This window comes from Cygnus olor, chromosome 3 (genome assembly GCF_009769625.2).
Source record: "Cygnus olor isolate bCygOlo1 chromosome 3, bCygOlo1.pri.v2, whole genome shotgun sequence".
NCBI classification, from domain to species: Eukaryota; Metazoa; Chordata; class Aves; order Anseriformes; family Anatidae; genus Cygnus; species Cygnus olor.
In genome coordinates, this window is record NC_049171.1 from 71231607 (window position 1) to 71252864 (window position 21258).

At 38.8% G+C, this 21258-nt stretch overlaps 1 protein-coding gene across 15 annotated transcripts in view; it reads right to left on the bottom strand.

The window, feature by feature from the left end:
- Positions 1-21258, bottom strand: part of UTRN (utrophin) — a 374743-nt gene that overhangs the window by 166881 nt on the left and 186604 nt on the right. The window contains exon 1 of one of the 15 annotated variants that reach the window (XM_040553292.1): positions 1376-1527. The exons of the other annotated variants lie outside the window; for them this stretch is intronic. The gene's annotated coding sequence lies outside the window, so the exon portion shown is untranslated. Of the gene's footprint in view, positions 1-1375; positions 1528-21258 lie in introns of those variants that run through there. 15 annotated transcript variants of the gene reach the window in all.

Here is a 21258-nt window from a genome sequence, read left to right on the forward strand (position 1 = left end):
TAATGAATTAATTGGTATATCGTCCATTATATGAGCAGACATCTTAATTTCCCTCTTGCTTCCCTTAGACATACAAGAAAAATTCTAAACCAAATGTAGGAACCAGCTTAGTTAAAAATAAGGTTTACACAGTCATTAACTCACTCTCTTCATGTCAGGAGTTTTATTTCCCTCTCCCTTAATTAGACCACTTCAACGTTTCCCCCCAAAAATCAGTTTCCAGAAGATGTAAAATACTTCACACCATGGTAAGTTCCTGTCCTTGCATATTACTTTCCTAAAAACATATCTTTGCTGCTTTCCCCAGGAGATTTACAGCACTGTTTCACAATGCTGACACACGCATACAATCAGCTTCCTAATGAAAATCAAAACAAACCCGAGTAACATCCCAACTAGCCCTTGGAGAGTTTCGATTAATACCCTATCCATTAGGCATCTGTTTCATTACACAATGCAGACCTCTAGATTATAGCAGCATTAATAACTGTCCGCAGACTGAGACATTTACATGAGTTTCTATAATGAAGCCACTATGCACAGCGCAACCCTCAGTGATTCATTTGGCCTTTACCATCACATGAAAGTAAATTCAATTTGGCAAACGATTTAGATTTGAATAAACATCCCAATCTATCACTGATGACTTTAAATCCTTGGCAATGCCTATTCAGTATTATTTCAATTTAGATACAGTGAGAATAATGCAGGAATGGGTATTCCTTTAAAATTTCCTTCATTGGGAAATATTATAAAATTCAAAGTAAAGTAGAAAGACAGGATATCGAAATGTCTTGTTCGGTTAAGAGAGCATTTTACTAGGCGTTGTTCATCCCAACTCATTGAAGAGCCAGGCAGAGAAGATGTTGGCACTCAGGAGGTCTCAGGAGAAGGCTCAGGACAGAGCCAAGGAGCAGAGTGCCTTTCTGGGCCCGGGGCCTGCCTCACCAGGCTGAACAAGCACACTACGCATTAACAAGCACACCATGCCTTCAGCTGCCCTCTCCAACCCACACAGGCTCGGACAGAGAAGGTCAGGGACCAACACGGGGTCTGCTCCTGCTCCCCAGTTACCCACAAAGCTCATGGACACGACAAGAGACACGGCAATCTGGCCTGTGAGGGACAGCCGCCATCTTATTGCCAGTGAGCCCAACTATGTAAGAAGGCTCATTCCCTAAGATACTCCTCAGTGGAAATGCACCCAAACAGCTGCCAAGGCTTCAAACACATGCAGCCTCTGTCTTCCTTTGACATACCTTCACAACTGCCTTACATTAGAGAAAGTTTTGTAGAAGAGTTCACATTTTAAAAATACTGAAACCAATCCCAATAGTGGTTGACTTTAGCGAAATTGCACAACAGCATTACTTACGTGAAGAGAAACATTGCTGTGACCACTTTTTTTGTGAACGCTCAGTTTCCATATGTCAGGATTTTAAACTAAAAGCATTTTCAAATGCTTCTCAGAATAATAATTAAGAGAAAGCAATATGTACATGTTCCACCCAGATGTACACTGCTTGCCAAGTATTCACAGTAAAGTATGAAAACTAAGCCCTTGTTGTTCTCCTGTTATTCTCCCTGAAGCAGACCACCTTTTCCTCGCTGGTCCCCTATATATTCAGAAAGGAAATTAGAGAAAAACCCCAGAGAGATCATGAGCCTATTTATAATGACTGTCACAGGCTACCAGGGATGATTAATGCCAGCTGAAGTCATTCAATAATTTTGGAGTCTTTAGCACAAGATGTGCAATTTCTTACTGCCATAATCAAGCATTCAACTCTTTTTTGTTGTTGTTGTGTCTGCGTGACACCCTTGCACAGTCTGAAGGACAAGTCTTTGTTTCACTGCCAACAAGCAGTAACTGTTATCACTGTATCTGGACACATGACATAAATATTCTGCCTGCCAAACACACCAAGTGAACTGTGCTGGAGTTGTAGGTGCTTAATTCCTTCAGTGGTACCTTTCCTAGATGATGCTTGCTCCTATCAAGTATCTACTGAGTTAAAGGTATTTGGGGAACTTGACATAAAGTTAGATTATGGCAGCAAGTACTCCACAAAAATGCTATTTACCATACAGCTGGTAAGTTTGTAACAGAGGGGTTTGTAGCTTATCAACTGGTATATGTATGGAAGAAAAAAAATGGTGATGTACAATTAACAGCTGCATAAGATTATGAGCAAATATAAAAGCAAGCTATTTATAAATTCCCATATTTAATTTGAATTCACAGAATTTTTATGTGGCTTATATATGTATTGACAAAATCTGACTACATTAACCTTAAACTAAAATATTTAATTTTATCACTTAATACACTATACACATTCATATTGCAACAAAAGAGGGCATGTACTTAAGTTTCTTTGAGGTTAATTCAACAGAATTGTGTCACATCAGAGAACCTAGATTTAGAAAAAAAACATCAAATGATATACGGCTTTCTTAGAAAAGGTTGTCTAAAGTGACAACATTTCACCCTAGTAAAACCATTATTGAATCTAAAACTAATTTGCAGAATGTTTTCAAATTAATAAAAGTCTTACTGGTACACAATTTCTGTTCTGTTCATAGTTTAACAACTTGACGCCCTTTTTCATAACATTTCTGCCACCATCGCTTCTGGGAAAACAGGTAGCCACACAAGGGGCAGATCCTGGTATAAGGAACCAAGTCAGTAAACATAAGGGTGTCTCTTGAAGGAGCACACGCCTGCATTCACAGCCAGCATCGGGTCTTTAAGAGGGGGAAATAAGAACACACACAGCATTAGCCTCAACCCTTCACCAGAAATATCCATTGCTAGGAGGTGGGGTTTGGGGGGGGGAGGAAATAAGCAAACAACAAAAACAAAGCAACAGAAAAAAACACTTTGCAAAGCTTCTTGAAGCTAATATTTGTTATGTTTTTCGTCTTGTTTATAACATTACATATAAGCAGGGGGTTGTAAGGTAAGTTCATTCTTCCACATGCCTAGTATCTCTTTTTGCATTACAATTTGTCTTGCCATCTAACTACTTAACACAGAAGATGAAAATTATTTATACGAGAAAAGAGCAAGTCACACTAGTGCCTAGCATGACAATTTTAAAACATTCATAGTTTTAAACTCATTGTTTCATCTTAAAAGCGCGGTCATCTTTGCTGCATCACACTGGAAGCACAGCACCCTGTGATCAGTTAGAAGAACCTGATCATCTTCATCTGCCATTTCCAATTCAAAACACCAGTTACTCTTGGTCCTTCAGCATACAAAGCTTGCACAATGTACAATTAAATGCCCAGACACTGCTCCCATCTTCGAGTCATCTAGTTTTTCCATGGATAATGTTCCAAATCTTCTTTGTATTCATAACAGCTCTTAGCACTGTCTCATCAAATCATTTAATTAGTGGACACCTTTTTGGGCCTTGTTCTGTATTAAAATATTTCTTTATTCCATGACAGTACTGTCCCATGGATGATTCTCCCTAATCACCATCAATAAGCCAAATAATTTTCTCTTTGGCAGAACTCTTCATCATCAACTTCTGATTCATCTCTTATTACCTTGAATTATTTCATTAATCTAAAACAATGAGTGGGTGTTAGCAGTTTCTTATAATAATGTTTTAACAGTTTTACCTCAGTCTATATAGACAAAAAATATTGCATTTCTGAAATTTAAATACTGCCATTTTTTTTTCTTTTCTTATCCTTACTGAAAGTAATAATAGCAATAATAATAATCCTGTTTGATGAAACCATGCTCTGCTCTCAGTAATTGCACAAAACTGCCATGAATACGTTTGGGCTAGAACCCAGGGATTTACACTAGAAACTTAAAACAATAGCCTATTCATTTAATCAAGGGAAACACAAACAATCATTCAAAGGGCAACCCATAACAATTAAGCTGAGCTTCTGAATACTAAATATGAGCCATCCTCGCCTGGTGCTTTCTCCTTTCTATTAACTACATGAGAGACTATAGTTTATAGAGGATTCAAGTTTCTAAACGTTAGAGGAACTAGATTCTAGTATAGTCTTCTGATGGGACTGGTAGGAACAAAAAACTGAGCAAAGTGTTTTAAAAAAAAGTTTTACTACTTCACCAAGAAGCTATTCTAAGCCAAAAGAAATTACTTACTATACGGGTTATGTGAGTGTACTTTTCACTCCTAATAGCTCTTACACACAAGTCTCCAAAAATATTTATATTTAAAGAAATAATGGAATTGGGGAAGCTTTTCTTTTGTGATGCAGATTCCCTGACTTCAGTCTACAGTTGAGCAGATATTAAAAATGTTCCTGTGTTTCATTATAAAGTCAAAACAAAGTTGACTTTGTTTCATTTACATGCTAGCATTTGCCAGGGTAAAATTTCTATTTAGTTTATCTACTTAATTTGCATTATTCCTTTCCTATGCAGCATCTTAGCCAAATACTAAACTGCTGCTTAGAAAAATGAGGCATTTAAAAAAACACATTCTTCCTGCACTGAACTGTAATAGGAGCATTATCAGAAGAGTTTTTGCTCATTAAAAATGAGTTCCTGGGTCTGAACTACCAACACAAAGAAAACAGTAGCTAGAAAATTCCCATGCCAGTAACTATTGCTTTGCCTGTCTCAGAGGAGCCATTAGATAGCTTACCAATAGCATGGAAGTAAGGGAATACAATCTGTACAAAGCTAAATTATGCCTGAGAGAGCACCGGCATTTCCAGAACTTGGTCTTAAAAATCCCTTTTACCAACTCCAATTTCACTTTTTATTTCCAGCAGTTCAAAGGAAGAGGTTATTCTATCGGGTTGCAAATATCAAGTGCTACTATGGATTCAAAACCCTTGAGTCAAACAAATGCTTAACAGTCTTCTGTTTCAAGGGCTTTTAGGGTGCACTTTGTTCCCTTCACAATTTTTTTCTTACACTTTTTAAATAAAAAACAGATTATTGCTTAATAACATGATCCCAGAGGAAAAGCTCAAATACTCTGAAACTCACAAGGGTACTGGCAGTACTGAGCTGCGGCAGAAAACCCAATTAGGAAGGGATTAACTGAAAATATCAGTGCACGCACGCATCCAGGCGTTCTGCCTCCCCTCTGTACCAAACCGCCCTCGGAGACCAACAGGCACCAGGCTGACAGCCTCCCAGCAACTGAGGGCTTCGAAATGTCTGTGCTCGGTAGGGCAACATGCATGGGGCAGAGGGAATAGAGAGATGCAAACGAACACCAGCCTAGCAAAAGCAAAACAGCTGAGCAAGTTCCCAACTCTTCTGTTAGGTTTTCTGCATAACTTCCTTGAAGAGTACAAGTCAGGGAGTAAGGAACAACAAATGGGGTGGCTCTAGTGACTGAACAATTCATCATATTGGTGCGTGTGTGCAAACATTTTAGATATCTTTATTATAAAGGCATTTCTAGATCTTTGGAAAACCTTCTTCTCCTTCCCTTCTGTCTCATGCTGTTTTAACTGGTGATTAGCTCACAGATGTCTAATGAAACACCTTTTGTCTTTGGAGGACAAAAATAGATTCCTAGCCTAAAGCACAGGAAAAAAAAAAAAAAAAGAAAAAAAAAAGGAATCTAAAAGACTTCAGATTTGCCAATTAATATTTCAAGGCACAAAATAGTCTGGAGCAGAAACCATAGCCTGCATGTCGAGAGGATGAAAATAGGACATTCTGAGAATGGTGATGTACTATCCATTAGAAGTATTAAAAAGCAGAATAGGAAACCTGAAAAGGTCAGCCAAATGCTTAAGAGTAAGCATTTAGCCTCTCCACTGCTCTCCCTCCTCCCTTGCATGCTGAAGGACTCACACATTTCTGAGTGGGAAGGAGACTGCTTTCCGTTTCTGCTTCTCAGTAAAGGCAGAACGGGTGAACGGATGTTTCTGTCTTCTGGTTCAAGATGAAGAACAGGATATTCAGCTATGAATGTAACGAGAGTAGTTGCAGGTCAAGATAAAGAGAGTAAGACGGTAGACAAATTGAGGAATTCTTCCTTTGGCATATCCTACCTGCTTCCAACTACTGCTGAGCAAGGGGGCTCCATGGATCAGACACCACCTAAAGCACGCTAAATAGCCATGATGCTCTTCATTTTTACCGTGATTTTAAAGTGTCCAAATACTTTAAGTCACTTTTTACTTTTGGCCACTCTATTGCCTTGCAGAAACAAGTTCTGCAATGCAATTATCTGGCATATGACAAGGTACATCCTCTTATTTAATAAGTTGCTCTCTCATTAGATACCTCCTCATTCTCATGTTAGGAGACATAGGGAACAAATCATTCCCTCTTCATCTTCTCCCTGCTATTCAAAGATTTTATAGACTTCAATGAGATGAATGAGGGTGCTTGGTTCTCCATATCGAGAGTCATGATTTATTTACTTCCATCCCATTCAAAACCCAATCAGGACATCTGATTGCTCTGCTTGCCTTTCTCAGTATCTTTTGTAGTCGAACTACAGCCTTTTGAGGATAAGGTGAAAAGAAAGTCACAGTATTCAGTAACAAGATTTACCAAGGACATGCGGTAGTATAAATAATGCTTTCCATTTCATTCTCTCTTTTATTAGAAACTATTAATTAAATTGTCTTTGCTTTTTCTTTCTTTGGAATTGACACTAAACCTAAACCCAGAATAACCTTTTTTCCAGTGTAGCCAATTAAGAACCCATTACAGTTCACGTATAATTAGGACTATTTCTTCTGACACAATCTTTCATATGCCATTTTAATCACCTTAGAAAGCATTACGACTCTTCACAGCTCATTTTAGTTTTTGTTGTCTCTAATACATTTGTATGAGCACTACACAGTAACATCGCACTCATCGTGCTTTCATAATTCATTTGCTAATAGACTGAACCACAGATGTTCATCTAGAAATCTAATCCAAAAGGCATTTCCTTCTGATCTCATGAAAGCTTAAAGTTCACTGTTTTTTATTTAAATGACGACACGGTCGTCACTGTAGTTTGTTTGCTGTTGCTGTTTTGGTTTTAAATACAGGGATCCATCAGAAGTTTTTTGGAACATAAAACATACCGTGTTGACTAAATCACTCTCCATAGTGACTGAGTCAATCACTATATATAGAACTGAGATAGATTCTCTTCAAAAGCTTGTGTCTGTTTCTCAATACAAGTTATTTAATATCTTGCGCCAGGGGAGGTTTAGATTGGAAATTACTTTGAAATTTCTTCTCAGAAAGAGCAGTCAGGCATTGGGACGGGTTGCCCAGGGAGGTGGTGGCGTCACCATCCCTGGGGGTGTTCAAGGAAAGGTTGGACGTGGTGCTTAGGTACATGGTTTAGTGGGTGGCATTGGTGGTAGGGGGATGGTTGGACCAGATGATCTTGGAGGTCTTTTCCAACCTTAGTGATTCTATGATTCTATGATCTTATACTAATTCTCTTCCTTTCTGCAGTTTTCAGCAGTTCTGCTGGTATGTAAAATCAGATTTGCTGGTTTGTGATTTCCAGGGCACTCAAGTCCTTTTTTAAAAGCTGGAATAACATTAACCACCTCTTCACAGTTGGGTATGCAGACCATGCTGTACACCACAAACACCAGTTCAGCAATGCCCGATAAAAGTTACATGAAAATCCTTGGGTAAATACCTTATTATAGAATCCTGAGTACGACATATTTCTGTAAGCAGGTAGGGTAATTAAAACTGCTTCTATTCAGACTTCAGTTTGAGATAGACCCTCAGACATGCTCAGAATGAGGAAAAGTTCTTTTTTTTTTTTTTTTTTTTGTCAATATCAAATTCGGGGGGAAAGGAGGAAATGAGGCAACTGAAATTAAACCAAAACAGTCCACAGGACACTCACTCCTAACAGACTGCAGTTTATTTTGCACATTTCATTTTGACGGAAGGAGCATGTGCAACGCAGCAGATGCACCAGTCCCTTTCTGCTCATCGACCTAAACTCGCTTGCTGTGGAAGGCAGCTACCAGCAGCTGCACGTGGACTGCGCCGTGGGGAGTGCTGCTGCTCCCAGCCGAGGCTGCACTGCTGGCTGCCCTCCCAGACAGCAGTCCTGCCCCTATGCCCTCAGGTAGATCTCCCTGAATTAATCTCTTCACTAGTGACTCATAACAGGGTCAGGCTGAATGCAAATAGATTTATATTTCCCAAGTATGGATCGTCATATGGTACAAGCACAGTGTTCACTTCAAAGTCTTTGAGTCAAGAGGAAGGGTGACCACTTTCTTTTTTTTTTTTTTTTTTTCTCCTGGAGATGAAAGGAGTGCTTGCACAAGCAATGAATGCCTCCAAAAAAGAGTCTTTTCCATACTCTTCTCTGAAGCAAGGGTATTGCTTCAGAACAGAATCAAAACACTTCTGGCATACTTTGCAGACAGTCCAGGCCAGATTATTTTGCTGCATTTGACTCTGCGGTGGTTGTCCCAGGCTCAGACCTCTGGTACTGACTCCCATTCATTCCTTCCTACTATTTTCCCTAACACTTCAGTCATATGAGAAAACAAATACAGTACTAAATGCGTACAAGGTTTACCTACCTTCAACATATTTTAACCCTAGGGTCTTAGTATGTAGGAGATCCAGAAATAGAGTAAGGGAGATAAATAAAAAGCTATAATAGAAAAAAAATCATACTGTACTCTTGTCTCCTTGTTGAGGTGCCTGTAAGTTAATTGCCACTAGGAAGAGCACTATATAAATTATTGCTTTGCAAAAGGCACAAGGTGGATGAAACAAAAGCTATGCTGACAGGAGGCCAAAAAAAGTACATATGCCCATTTGAGTTAAATACAAAAAACATCATTTGTTTTGCATTATTAAAAATAATAATTGAAAAATCCTTGCAATTAAATAATAAAACTACTCATTAAGGTGCTTTACTATGTCAGTGTAAACACATTTAGTCATGCAATTTTTTTTTTTTGGATTGCCGTTACCGATCTATGTCAGAACCAGAATATAGTATCTTTGGTACAGGTGCATCTTGCAGTGAAAACAGCAGGTTTGAGATACCAAAAGTAAATAGTGACACACTGATCCCAGCCCCACACACCCTTTCGAAGGACAGGTGAGCATACTTTCTTTACAGAAAATGGTAATTATTCAACAGAAACATTATCAGGTGTGCTGAAATTACATTTCCAAAAGATACCTAGAACAATTGCTACAAGTTTTATCTAGTTGCACCAGGAGCACTGACTATGGAGAGGCTTCACACTTCAGCGCAAATAAAGACTAAAAATTTTGGTGATAATCAAGATAAATATTAGGCACTACAGAAACAAGAGCATCAGTATATTACCCACACAAAAGGGACTGATTATGATGGATAAAATTCAACACACATTTTCTTTAAGCATAACTTAAATTGAGATTCCACTTCGGTAATCAGACATTTCACTCAAGCATTTCACATTACATAGTGATAAATGTATTTGTTATTTTAACAGAAGTGTTACAGTACGCCATCATCTTCAAGCTCTCTTATCTCCCTTCCAGAAAATGCCTACTTAAAAAGCACTCAGAAATAGCACGGTATTACCTGCAATAAAGAAAAATGCATTTGAAATAAGCTATAACTGTCTTCATAATATAACTCATCTTTCTGGTGTTTGATTTAGTTGCTTACCTTCATATAGCTACATATAAATAAAAGTTATCATCCATTAAAGCTCAGGCCAAATGAATTGACAAACTAGCAAGTGATGATAAACAGCAATGAAGTGATATGGCCTGCCAAATAAACTTTTCCAATACTAAAATATTATTTGAAAATAAAACAACAAACAGTATTTTATAGAGTTGCGACAGCTCTGCTATTTCACCACAAAGTATACATGTTCAAAGAAAATAAATTATAGGAACTGCAAACACAGATTAAACTTGCAGTGTACAAAAATACTGTACAATATAAATTAATAGTGAAATAACTACACCGTTCTGCTTCTTCGTATTATATATTTTCTTGGAACAAAGATCCCAGCTAAAGAAACTTGACACAGCACCGCTGATTCCAGATTTGCATCAAGTTGTGATATCTGAAGGGTTATCCAATGATATTTTAAAGTAAAAGAGACTGGCCATAAACCGATACAGTCCTCAACATTACCTGCAGTTACTTTAAAGCCTTCACTTTTACTCATTTTGCTGAATTTTCACCATTCAAGCTAAAATTAACCATTTTATGGTTGCTTTTTCTCCTCCATTCTCCTAATAAGGAAACTAAAGGGGAAAAAATATTTTCATCTTATTTTAAAAACAGTACTTAAAATAACTATAGCACCATGCCTCAGCACTGGGGGTTGTCCCTTCCATCAGAAATAGCTCCATTCTGACTTGACACAACCATAAAAAAAAAGACCATTAAGAAGTTGAACAAAAATTTGTGTATTTCTGAGAATTTAAACGGATGTATACATAAATATATGACCACAAAAGTGAGTTTGCCTCCAGCGAGGAGAAGCTAAAGCATCAGCTGCCTAAAATCCACCAAATTTATTTCCACATCGTATCTATTTCAAACCTGAACACAGGTTTTCCAAATGGAGTTGTGCTGAGACAATGTCAGTACGCCTGAACGGAGATCACAGTGCTCTCCTACGTTCTCAGTGACTCCACCGTGTCCCTGCTGGGACCACTTTGCTTGGTAGATGCCACCTGACTCAACAACTCAGGCGGAAAAAGAAAAGATGGAAAAGAAAATATGGATCCAATAAGGGAGGCTGAGTAAGCGGGCACTGCAAGAGAGTGAGAGTAGGAGGGCATCAGAGTGAGATCTGATGGCTGGCAAAAAAGGGAAAAAGGAACTGATGGGGAGGTGCAGAATGCAGAAGAATGGCTAGACCATGCTATGGAAATGACTGCCACGGAAAAGCAAAGAACAGGTGGTGAGAATGGAAACTGCATAAGAAACCTTGAGAGTTGGAACCTAGAGAACAACTGGAAGAGAAAGGGACCGGATGAGGAATCCACCACAGCAAGATGTGGACTTGCAGAGCAAGGTGACTGCGACAGGAAGCAGCCAGGTGGAGAGAGGACAGGAGTCGGGAGGAAATGGGACTGGGAGGGTTAAGGTAGAAAGGATGAGCATTCGCTGAGCAAACAAGAAATGCCATGCAAAGCCTGGAACAAGAGACTAGAACCAGTACGCATCTTGTGGTTACATTCTTGTCAGCAAAAGAAAGGAGGGTTACTCTAAAGCACCCGGACTAGACCCTAAAGGTTAGGATTCCATACCTATACCTACTTTTGCCTCTCTCACAAAAATCCAGCAGGATGTTGGTCATAACAATCTTGCATTGATTTTTTTCAAGGAAGCAAAAGCATGTTCCTCGTGTGCTGAAGCGAGACTTCAGATCCCAGACAGAGTCTGCAGACTGCCAAGAGCTTGCAGTTGCAGATGAAGCCAATGAAAGCTGTTCCCTGAACAAGCAAAATACCTAGTAATAGTAAGAACTTACAAAAAAAAAGGCAAGAAAAACATCCTGAAAATTCCAAACTAATTATCCAAACGTGGCTGTATACAGTTTCTCTACTTTATTTCTTCCTTTCTAATTGCACAATTGAGGTAAAGCAATGCCACTCAGCTTAGCAGACAAATTCATTAGTAAGCACAAAGCACTTGGGTACTGTAGTGCCATATAAAAAGCACTACAGCATTTAAAAAAAAAAAAAAGGCTTAACCAATAATAATCTTCATAAAGTCTGAATAGCATGATCTAAAAAGGAATGGGGCCAACACATTGAACAATGAGGAAGAAAAACACCAAACAGGTGTTCATTAAGCAAGTACTGGCTTTTGCACCGTAAATGAAGTGAGAGGAAGGAGTGGAAAGGTATCAGAAACATTTAATTAAGAATTGACTCATAATGCATGAACACAAGGGGGTAAATTAAGGTTACATAAGTGACCTTAATTGCAGCATCTCGTAACTTGAATATTCAACACAACTTTAATAACGTTTTTCTAATTTCATTTTGTGTGTACAATAAAAGTTCACATTCGGTAACAAAAAAAACGGAGTCATTTCTCTGACCTCTATCGTCCCCTGCTTTCAACCACAAAGCCAAAAAGAAGTGAAGCTGACATTCAGACTTACCCTATCAAACTCACTCTGTTTCAGCAGCACAGAACTTGAACAAAGAGGCACAGAGCAGGGAGAGAAGGAAGGTCAGGGAGAGCCAGTATTTCTGCACTGAATATACAGACTCTCAGCTCATCTGTGTTTGTGAAGTTCCCCCGGAAGACCAAGAAGCAGTTTTTGTATTCAAATTTCAGGTAGCAGACTGGTGCCCCTGTAGTACTATGGAAAGTGGTGTTCCTCTGTTGTAGGATAGTCATTTCTTGATCTCATATCTAGCACGTTCAACAAGAAGGAAGGTTGCTCTGTCTCCTGCTACTCTGAACACATACATAGGGTCTCTGTGTCCGCCGGTCTCCTACTTCGCATTTTAAGTTAGCTAAAGCAGGGAAGATCTTTTTAATCTGCTTTCCCAGCACCTGCCACAGTAAGACTCCAGCATTCTTGGATGCTACCGTAAGAGTGCCCTAACAGCAATGCTTCTCCTCTCAGACTACCTGATTTTAAAACTACTGCTACAACAGTGGCTCTAACGGTATTATTCCTACATGCTAATGTAACAGCCAGACCAGAGTGAGACACAGGATGTGTCTACGCCAGCAAGCACTGATGTGCAACAGGAACACATCTGTGGGATGCAAATATTTGAGCTGAGGTCCACGTGAGACCTGTTTCAGTGCTCCAGACTCGCTCTCAACTGGTCCAATGGGCTGAATTCAACCAGTGGCTGGGACACACTTAGTGTGCCCTGGGACTGCATCTTCTAATTCAGTTTCACCCAGAAAGATACCCTGTTTGGGCACTCCAAGTCTACTGCATGATATGAACCAGAAAGCAGGGACACTCCTGCTTTGAGGGATTTTCCAATAAAGGGCATTTTTGACGCGACCTGAATCGCCAACAGACGGCCACATCCTGCTGGCACCGACCGGCAGCTACCTGCTGCACCCCTGGGCCTCGCTCCAGGTCCCCCGCTTTCAGCATCATCACTTCCTTACTGGAACTTTTCAGTGATTCTGCCGCTCTGCAGATAAAGCGGGCAGGGTACAGAGTTCTTTGTACAAAAGATGAAGCTCATTAAACTTTTGTTGCTGAATTTAAATACTGTACAATCACCTACAGAAAATACCACATGCATCTGAACAGTTATTCTCCGCATATCCAGCAATTATATACAACTCATTAGTTTTCATGTGGGTTTTGCAGTACTTGTCAAATTAGCCATTTGAATACCATAGTCATTTTTAAATGGGGAAAAAAGTATTGAGTTAATAATGAATAAAATTGCAGTAACAATAGTTCTTGCTATCTTTATAACTGCCTACATCCCAAATTTCTTCATGGATGTTAGCATGCAATCCCCAATTATTTTTTTTTTTGCCAACAGAACAGATGGTGCTTTATTACAAAAACAGGGAAACAAAAACAGAGATAATGTTGAAAAAGTTGTGCATTTACTTACAGAAACAGACAGGAGCTAAAAGGAAGAAGAAAAAAACAGTATTCTGGTGCAACAAAAAAGGAGACATTAACTTTCTGGGTATATTTTAAAGGCAGCAGTTTTACTTCTATAAGAATTACACTATCCTAAATTTTAAGAAGTTGTTTACTCCCAGAGTGGCTCTGAATTCGACATGTAGTTGATCAGGACCATAAGTAATCACTTCTAGAGACTCTGAGGAAGATAAATAAAATGCAGTATTTTATAGCACAGCATAAATCCTTTGCACAGCTTTTGGAAATACTTGGATACCAGATAATAACCTGTAACATACTGAGGAATTATTTTTCACATAAAATGAAGAATAATTCTAAATTAATAATTCATAAAATTAAGAATAAAAGTAGCATGCCACATGATGCAGTGAGATGTTGAATGCTTACAAAGGGATTAAAATGCAAGGTACCACTCAGCTGAATTTCTTTTCTCAAGCACAAAGGTTTGAGAACACTACTCCATAACAAACAGTATTCCAGAAGACTCGTGTTGATTCTTCTAACAACTGCTTTCATTTAAATGGTTACCACTTCTGTGATCCCCAGTATTTTCTAGTTACCACAGACATCAAAGCCATCACTAAGCTAACTAAGCTATATTAGTAACTCAACACAGAGCCACCACCGTATTTCCGCCCAGCAGCTCCATAAGGAACCATCTCACCATCCTTCCAGTTTTCTGTAACTACACCATGACTTGTTTTTAATCAATACTGTTTCATCCCTCTAGACTATTTAGGAAGTGTATCTATTCCTCACCAGCTGCTAGAAAACAGCCCTATGTCATGCTTCTTTCTTGTTTTAGCTACAATACCCCTTTCCTTCCTGGCCTTCCTAAAGTACCTCTTAATCTAATCAACGTGCCAGGCAGAAAACAGTTTCTTTCTTCTATTGCTCAGACTAACATGACCAAACATCTCATTTTCATAGCACTTTCGCATACTGTTTGGAGACTCTCTTCAGTCTCGTATTTGCACATCACACCTACCTGCTGTCTAGATACCTGGATAAGATTCCTCATACACTGCACTAAGCTTCCCTACTTACTTACAACTGCTTGCTTTCTAGTACTAGCATCACCTATTTTTGTTCCATTGCTAAAACTAATAATGATAAAAAACCTGCCAACAATGCATTTACAATTTAGCAAATAATAGACTGTTTTTTAAAAAACTCATCCTCTGCTATCATGTTTTACTATATTTATCGCTTGCTTTGATTAACACTGCAAATTCTTTAGGTTTTAATTTCTACTTCTGTAAACTGCCATGATTATCATGCACTACAAATGCTACTTGATGATAATTAAAACCATTAATCTACTGCCAACAGAAAACTGCAACTGGATTAAAGTAGATTAATTTGTTCTAAACATCAGTCTGTCGATTTGGCAAAAAATAATATCTAGGATGCCTGCTGTACTTCTAGATTGTCGCTTTTTGTTTTCTCCTTATATCCATAGATAAACTCCTATAGCTTAGTATTTTGTTCTCTTTTGTAAACAATCAACACTTACAAGAACTCACTGTTATGATAGATTAGCCTGTCCAACAGATTAAGCATTACAATTCCAGCAGCAGGGAACTATTTGCGCCAACTCTCCACAGATGCTGTAAGCCAAACTCCACGAGGATCTGTCAGTACGGAAGAGCACCCATCAGGACAACCAACCTACTGAGGTTATGGTACAGCAAACATCTGAGGTGGCATTAAATTGGCCGACAGAGGTTGCTATCAAGACAATGGGCTGAAGTAGGCTACAGTGACTACCTTGCCTGCAAAGTCAATGTTCTCCACCAAGACCCCCCTTGAAATAAACATATGCCCACAAACACGCCAGCACAAAATTCAATGCTGCTTTATGTTTAGGTAAAATATAATTATCAAAACCAGCCATCTCATTTCACAAGCCCATTCACATTTTCTTGACACATATCATGGCTTCTTCCCTATGCCTAGTCTCCAGAGAGATTAGCACTCTCTGAAGAGCATCCTACAACATGTCTGTGGCACTTGAACTCACTGCAGAAATTCTAGATCTTGTGGTTTGTAACACAGTTCAAAACAAAAAGCTTGCTAACTATCTTTGATTCAGCAACTGATCTGTAACAACATGGCAAGATACTGAGACGGCCAACTCTGGATCCACACAGAAGGGAAAATTGCAAGAGAGAGGCTGTCTACGATCACTTCACAACCCAGGTTGCTGTGATGGTGCAAAAGATGGAGACAGGATTCTTGTGCCAGTCTCATCCTCCAAAGAAAGCTGAAGCAGCAGCAGTAGTTGTGGGGTAGCCCAGGAGAGTAAAGAGTCAAGAAAAGCATGCAACGGCAAAAGTACTCAGTAACTAGAGGTGCTATCACTAGGTATGAACACACACACACAGTTCAGGAATACACTTTTCTAATAAATTAATGGCAGACGCAGAAAAATCCATCTGAATGCTAGCAGCTCCTTACCTTCAACAACTCTTAGGAAAAGCGATTTGGCTGTTGCAATAGGTCCTATCCAAACCCAGAACCAACAGGTGCAATTCAACAACCAGTCAGTAGAGAACAGGAGAGAGATTTGGCAGCACTTCCCTTTTAAAAACGTTACATCACTGCACTGAAAGCGCACACCACTTTGGAAACATCTTTGCTCCTGAAAATGTCTCTAGAAACAGGACTAAAGCTTTATGTAGGCTCTAATTAAACTAGCTCATTGGCCTAGAGAGCCAGTTCATTTTATTTTTTAACACTAACATGCAATATATGAAATATAAATGTAAAAAGACTACAAATTGTTCTCATTTCCTTGGAATAGACCTGGTCAAACTGATATTACCTGCTCTGCAGCACCGCTGTCTATGCTGCCTCCAGCATGAAACCAAAGTCTCTAGTGTTGGACACTTCAGGCACCATCACAACCCACAACCTGCCATTTAGATATGGCTCATCTTTAATAACCCTGTGCTTACCTGTCTCAAAACAGACAATACGTCATTTTGCATGTTGCCTTAAAGTTACAACAACACTATACAAAAAAAGGGCTGAAGATCAATTTGCTCAATTGACAGAAGACCACAAATTTTCATCTGAAAGCAAGGGTAATCACTAAGGCCAGGCATTTCTGTCAAGACAGACACAGTGATGACAAATCAGATGCATTACTGCTTTACTTGGGTCACTGTAACATATTAAAAATATAAGTATAGCTTGCTGATGTAATCCTAAAGAGGTTATTTTAACCTTTAAGACATTGTTTAAAACCTGTATATGCTTTTCAGTATAAGCAGCATGCAGAGAGACCAAATCTTACTATTTAGTTAGTGATTAAGTTTATGATATAACAAACAAGCAATCAAGTTTCAATTTGAAGCTGGCAGATTCCCAAACATTTCATTGACCCACACTGCCACAGAGGACATTTCCTCCATTTGCTTCCATGTAAGTCTTGTGAGACAAATAATTATTAGGCTGCTTTACGGATATGATTTTTAACAGGAAAAAAAAAAATCAGTGGTTTTGATTTCCAAAGATATCATTCACTTAATAAACAACTCTAGGCAGAAACTTTCTTTTTACTCACATAAAGTAGCCAGCATACGTTTGCTAAAACCTATGTATTTACCTAAATAAATACATATGTGAACCACAAAGCATTTAATTCAAGTCTTGTATCTTTCATTTCCATTTCACAAGGCAATTCCTTCCTCTAACAGAACTTATGCTCTTTTAAAAGTTGCTATACTAACAAAGTAGCTTTTAATATAGGAGAAGTAAAAATCTTTTGAATACAAGGGATAGAGGAGACTACCACGTCGCCCTCTGCCCAAGCCCAGAGAGCACCCCAGTGGCCTGACCCCGTTCTCACCACAGGAGCAGCACCAGCAGCTCTGGGGGATCAGGAACTTGCTGATGCTACTTAACTGTATTGCTTGGTAGGCACTCAGATCAGCTACAGCAATTTATTTTTTCTCCAGTCTTATAACTGTTTTATTAAGGCTGGTAAGGTTCAAACCCTATAGCAAAGATAAATAAGTACTACTCAAAGGTATGACAAGATATTATTGTGTATAGCTCATTAGGAAAGACATTCAGTAATAATAAAGTATAAAATTATTTCCCAGCCTAGCCATAGATGATAGTGACAAATTCCACATTCTGCTTTTACAAACAAAATACAAGAATGCAAAGGCCTGAAAGAGCTCCTCTGTCTATTGCTCATCAAATGGAAACATTTCCTACTATTATGCTTCATCATGTAGCGCCACAAACACAGCCTTGGGTCTACAGCAATACATTCAAAATGCTAGACTATTAGGAAATAGAGAACAAACAGAGAGAAAAAGAATACAAAAATCTGTCTTTTCAGTGCACAACACAATTAATCTGAGCCTGAAGTTTGGAACACAATCATTGCTCATTTATCGCCCATGACAAGCATGAGAATACTTGCTCATATACTTGCTGCAGTAGTCCTTTGCCTACTGTGATCCTAAAAGGGTCTAAAGAGATTCTTAATCAAGTTGGCTTCCTGGCCTTGACAGGGTCATCATTACTGTCTGTCTTCTACTTACTTGCCTCTATCCACACCGCAGGCTTCCCCTGCAATACACCCTCACAACTGATGTATCTCATTTCAGTCCCCCACCCATAGATCCTCCTGCATTCAAATGCAGAAAGAGAGGCAAGCAGACAGTAAGATGAAAGGTAACGTCAGTCAAGACAAATTAGTATTTGTATTTTCTTCTTTTTATATCTTTTAAATTTTTTAAGTGTTTTAATTATTATTTTTCAGAGGGTTTTCCTTTCAAATATAAATATAGCAAAAAAAAGTATTTAAATGACAAAAATTCAGTAAATCTTCAAATTTTTTTTTTTTTTTTAAATCACTGTGTACAGTTACGCCTTAAGCAGTACACAACAGAGGGACTTCATAATACAGTTAGACTTTGGATCACCTTTTTTTTTTGTCCTTTACTGTTATATCTTACTAAACTAAGCTTTATACATACAGACTCATGCTGTGTGTGTAATATGCTTCAAAAAAATGTTAATTGGCCTTAACATTAGGTTTACAAAAGTTGTAGGAGAAAGAACCATCAAAAGACTTTCAGTTTAGCATCTACTTTCAGCTAACACAACTGTCACTTACTATTTTATGACTGGGAGGAAATTTCTAGAAATTCCTGGCCTTCCTATAAAGAGACAAAGATCCCCAAACCTTATGGATCTCCTCTATTATCACTATAAAACTATTTTACTGTGACATTGGAAGTGACAAACAGACAAAGTCTGTCAAGTGAGTCTATAGTGGTGTGGGGACTGGAAGGTCACCCATTGTGGAATGACCACTCCCCAATTCCTGCTCTTTTGCAGGTGACCTATAGTGGAATAACTATTACATATGAAACTCATTCAGTTAGCTCAAATAGCATGACTCTTCCCATTTTGACACGTTTGATGATAGCACATGCCTAGAAGAAAGGTCTTCTGAAAGGAGAAACTTGCTTACACAAGCCAAAAGCAGTAGGCATGGAAAAATGCATGGAAAATTGAGCCTCTGAAAGTGCATGTATTGGTGACTCATACCCTTTAAGATCACTTCTGACTATTTAATGTCATACACTGAGAGGAATTGTAGGGCTGTGGCTTCAAATAAGAAAACATTTAGAATATGAAAGGTTTTCAATACTGAAATATTATCAGTGAGATATGGGTTTGTTTGTTTGACAAACGATTCAATCCACAGCAATATCACCGCTCTACTCGTATATCAAATCTCCATGTTTCATGGTACAGTAGGAAGGAAAACACTAGCACTATTTAGACATCACTGACATTGGGTGACTGCTAGCCCACTCTGTCTTAACAAAAAGGCCTGCTTCATCATGGCTAAAATTTATGGGGGGGAAGAAGGGAGGGAGCTGGGGGAGTCAGGAAGTAAAGTTAGTTAAGATTAATGTTTTAAGTGAACTGTTTGTTTGTTTTGGAAAAGCTTTTAATTTATGGAACAACTCAACCCTAACTTCTGAAAGACTTGAATAATTTATTATTCTTTATTGAGGCTATTAAAATATAAATCCCTATCCCAAGGGAGAAAACGATCATAAACAAATGTAAATTGCATTAATTGGATGCTAAATAGTGACGGCTGGTGTAATTAAGCAATGCCTCAAACAGAAGTCACCTATATCTATTTGGATGGTAAAAACCCCACACATTTATCACGGAGCTGATATTTAAGATATACACGCTTAAGATTTGTTGCTGTTTTCTCCAAGAAGTTCAGAAAAATTTACTAACCACAAATACTGTTACATGATACTGACAAAGCAGTAAGTTAACTCCTAGTACATTAACTAGGGAACAAAGTGGGAAAAGAGCTAAAATTGATTTTAACCTTCTCATATTGTATTGGTATGGTTGCATACTGAGCTTTTGAATCATGAGATCACAGCCCAAAATTTTAAATCAACGGGAGATGCCAAACATTCCACGAGGCAAATTAGTAAGGCAGGCAGAAAACGACAACTTCACCTCAAGTTGGAAAAAAAAAATACTATTTGTCTCAAGTCTGGCAAATGTCATCTTCTGTTGAGAATACAGAGAATGCAAAAGAGTGTTATAAATGGCTACAGAAGCGAGTATGTGGGAGGGAAAACAGAAAACAAAAGCACAAAAGCACTGCCAAAAACCTGGCAAGACACTAAGCATCCACCCACCATTTAAAAAACCCACAACGAGAAGAACGAGGGAGACCAGACAGGAGAAGTGAGTGCCAACGGGACTCCGGCAGGTTTTTGCTGTTGGTTCCACTCCGTGGCTTACACCGAGGCCTTCAGCATAGCGCGACCAGCTGCCCGTGGCCACCAGCTGTGCTCTCCTTGCAGCCAGCAGCCCCGCAGCCCAGACCTTCCCCACACCGAATGATGCTCGAGCGCAGAGCCGAGGCTGGAGGCGGGCTGTAATGCACGCAGAAAGCACCAGGACAGCCGGGGGAGGAAGGCAGGTTGAGAACACGAGACTGCACAAGAGGAGGCAGCAACCAGCAGCAAATGAATTCCAGCAGCAGATTTCCCACGGCACTGTGTTTCTTTATAAAACTGACACCTGTAGAAAACAAAAGAGAGCAGAGACTACCCTCCCTTGAGATGCACTAAGACTTGTTTTCCAGCAGAAAACAGATAAAGTGGAAAACAGATGAAAGGCAGAAAACGCCCAACAGGAAGGTGTGAGAGTAGCACAGCATTTGTATAGTGGTCAGTGTGTCTGCACAGACAGGTTGAAGACTTCAATCTTTTGGGTCTTTTTGGCATGCATTTCTGCTAAACACACTTTACTGTAGTTTTCCCTTGGATTCACTGCAGGACCGAATATAAACAGTTAATAAATTACAAACTGAAGATGGACTCTCTACCTTGGGAGATGTGGCTATGCCCAGCACATCTTCATGTGTATTTCCACTTCAGAATGTCATTAAACCAGTCTGCCTTTGATTTTTCTTTTTCTTTATTACTAGGTATCAATATTGAAGTAGCATTTACCTTAATTTTTCTTTTTATAATTCCTTAAGTAGTTATGCCTGTCAATTTGTATTATGTGTTTCAGAAAAATACAGTTTGTGAAACTATCACTAAGCTTTTTGGTTTTGTTGTTTTCTTTAATTCACTTCTTTAAAAAGACCTACAAGGA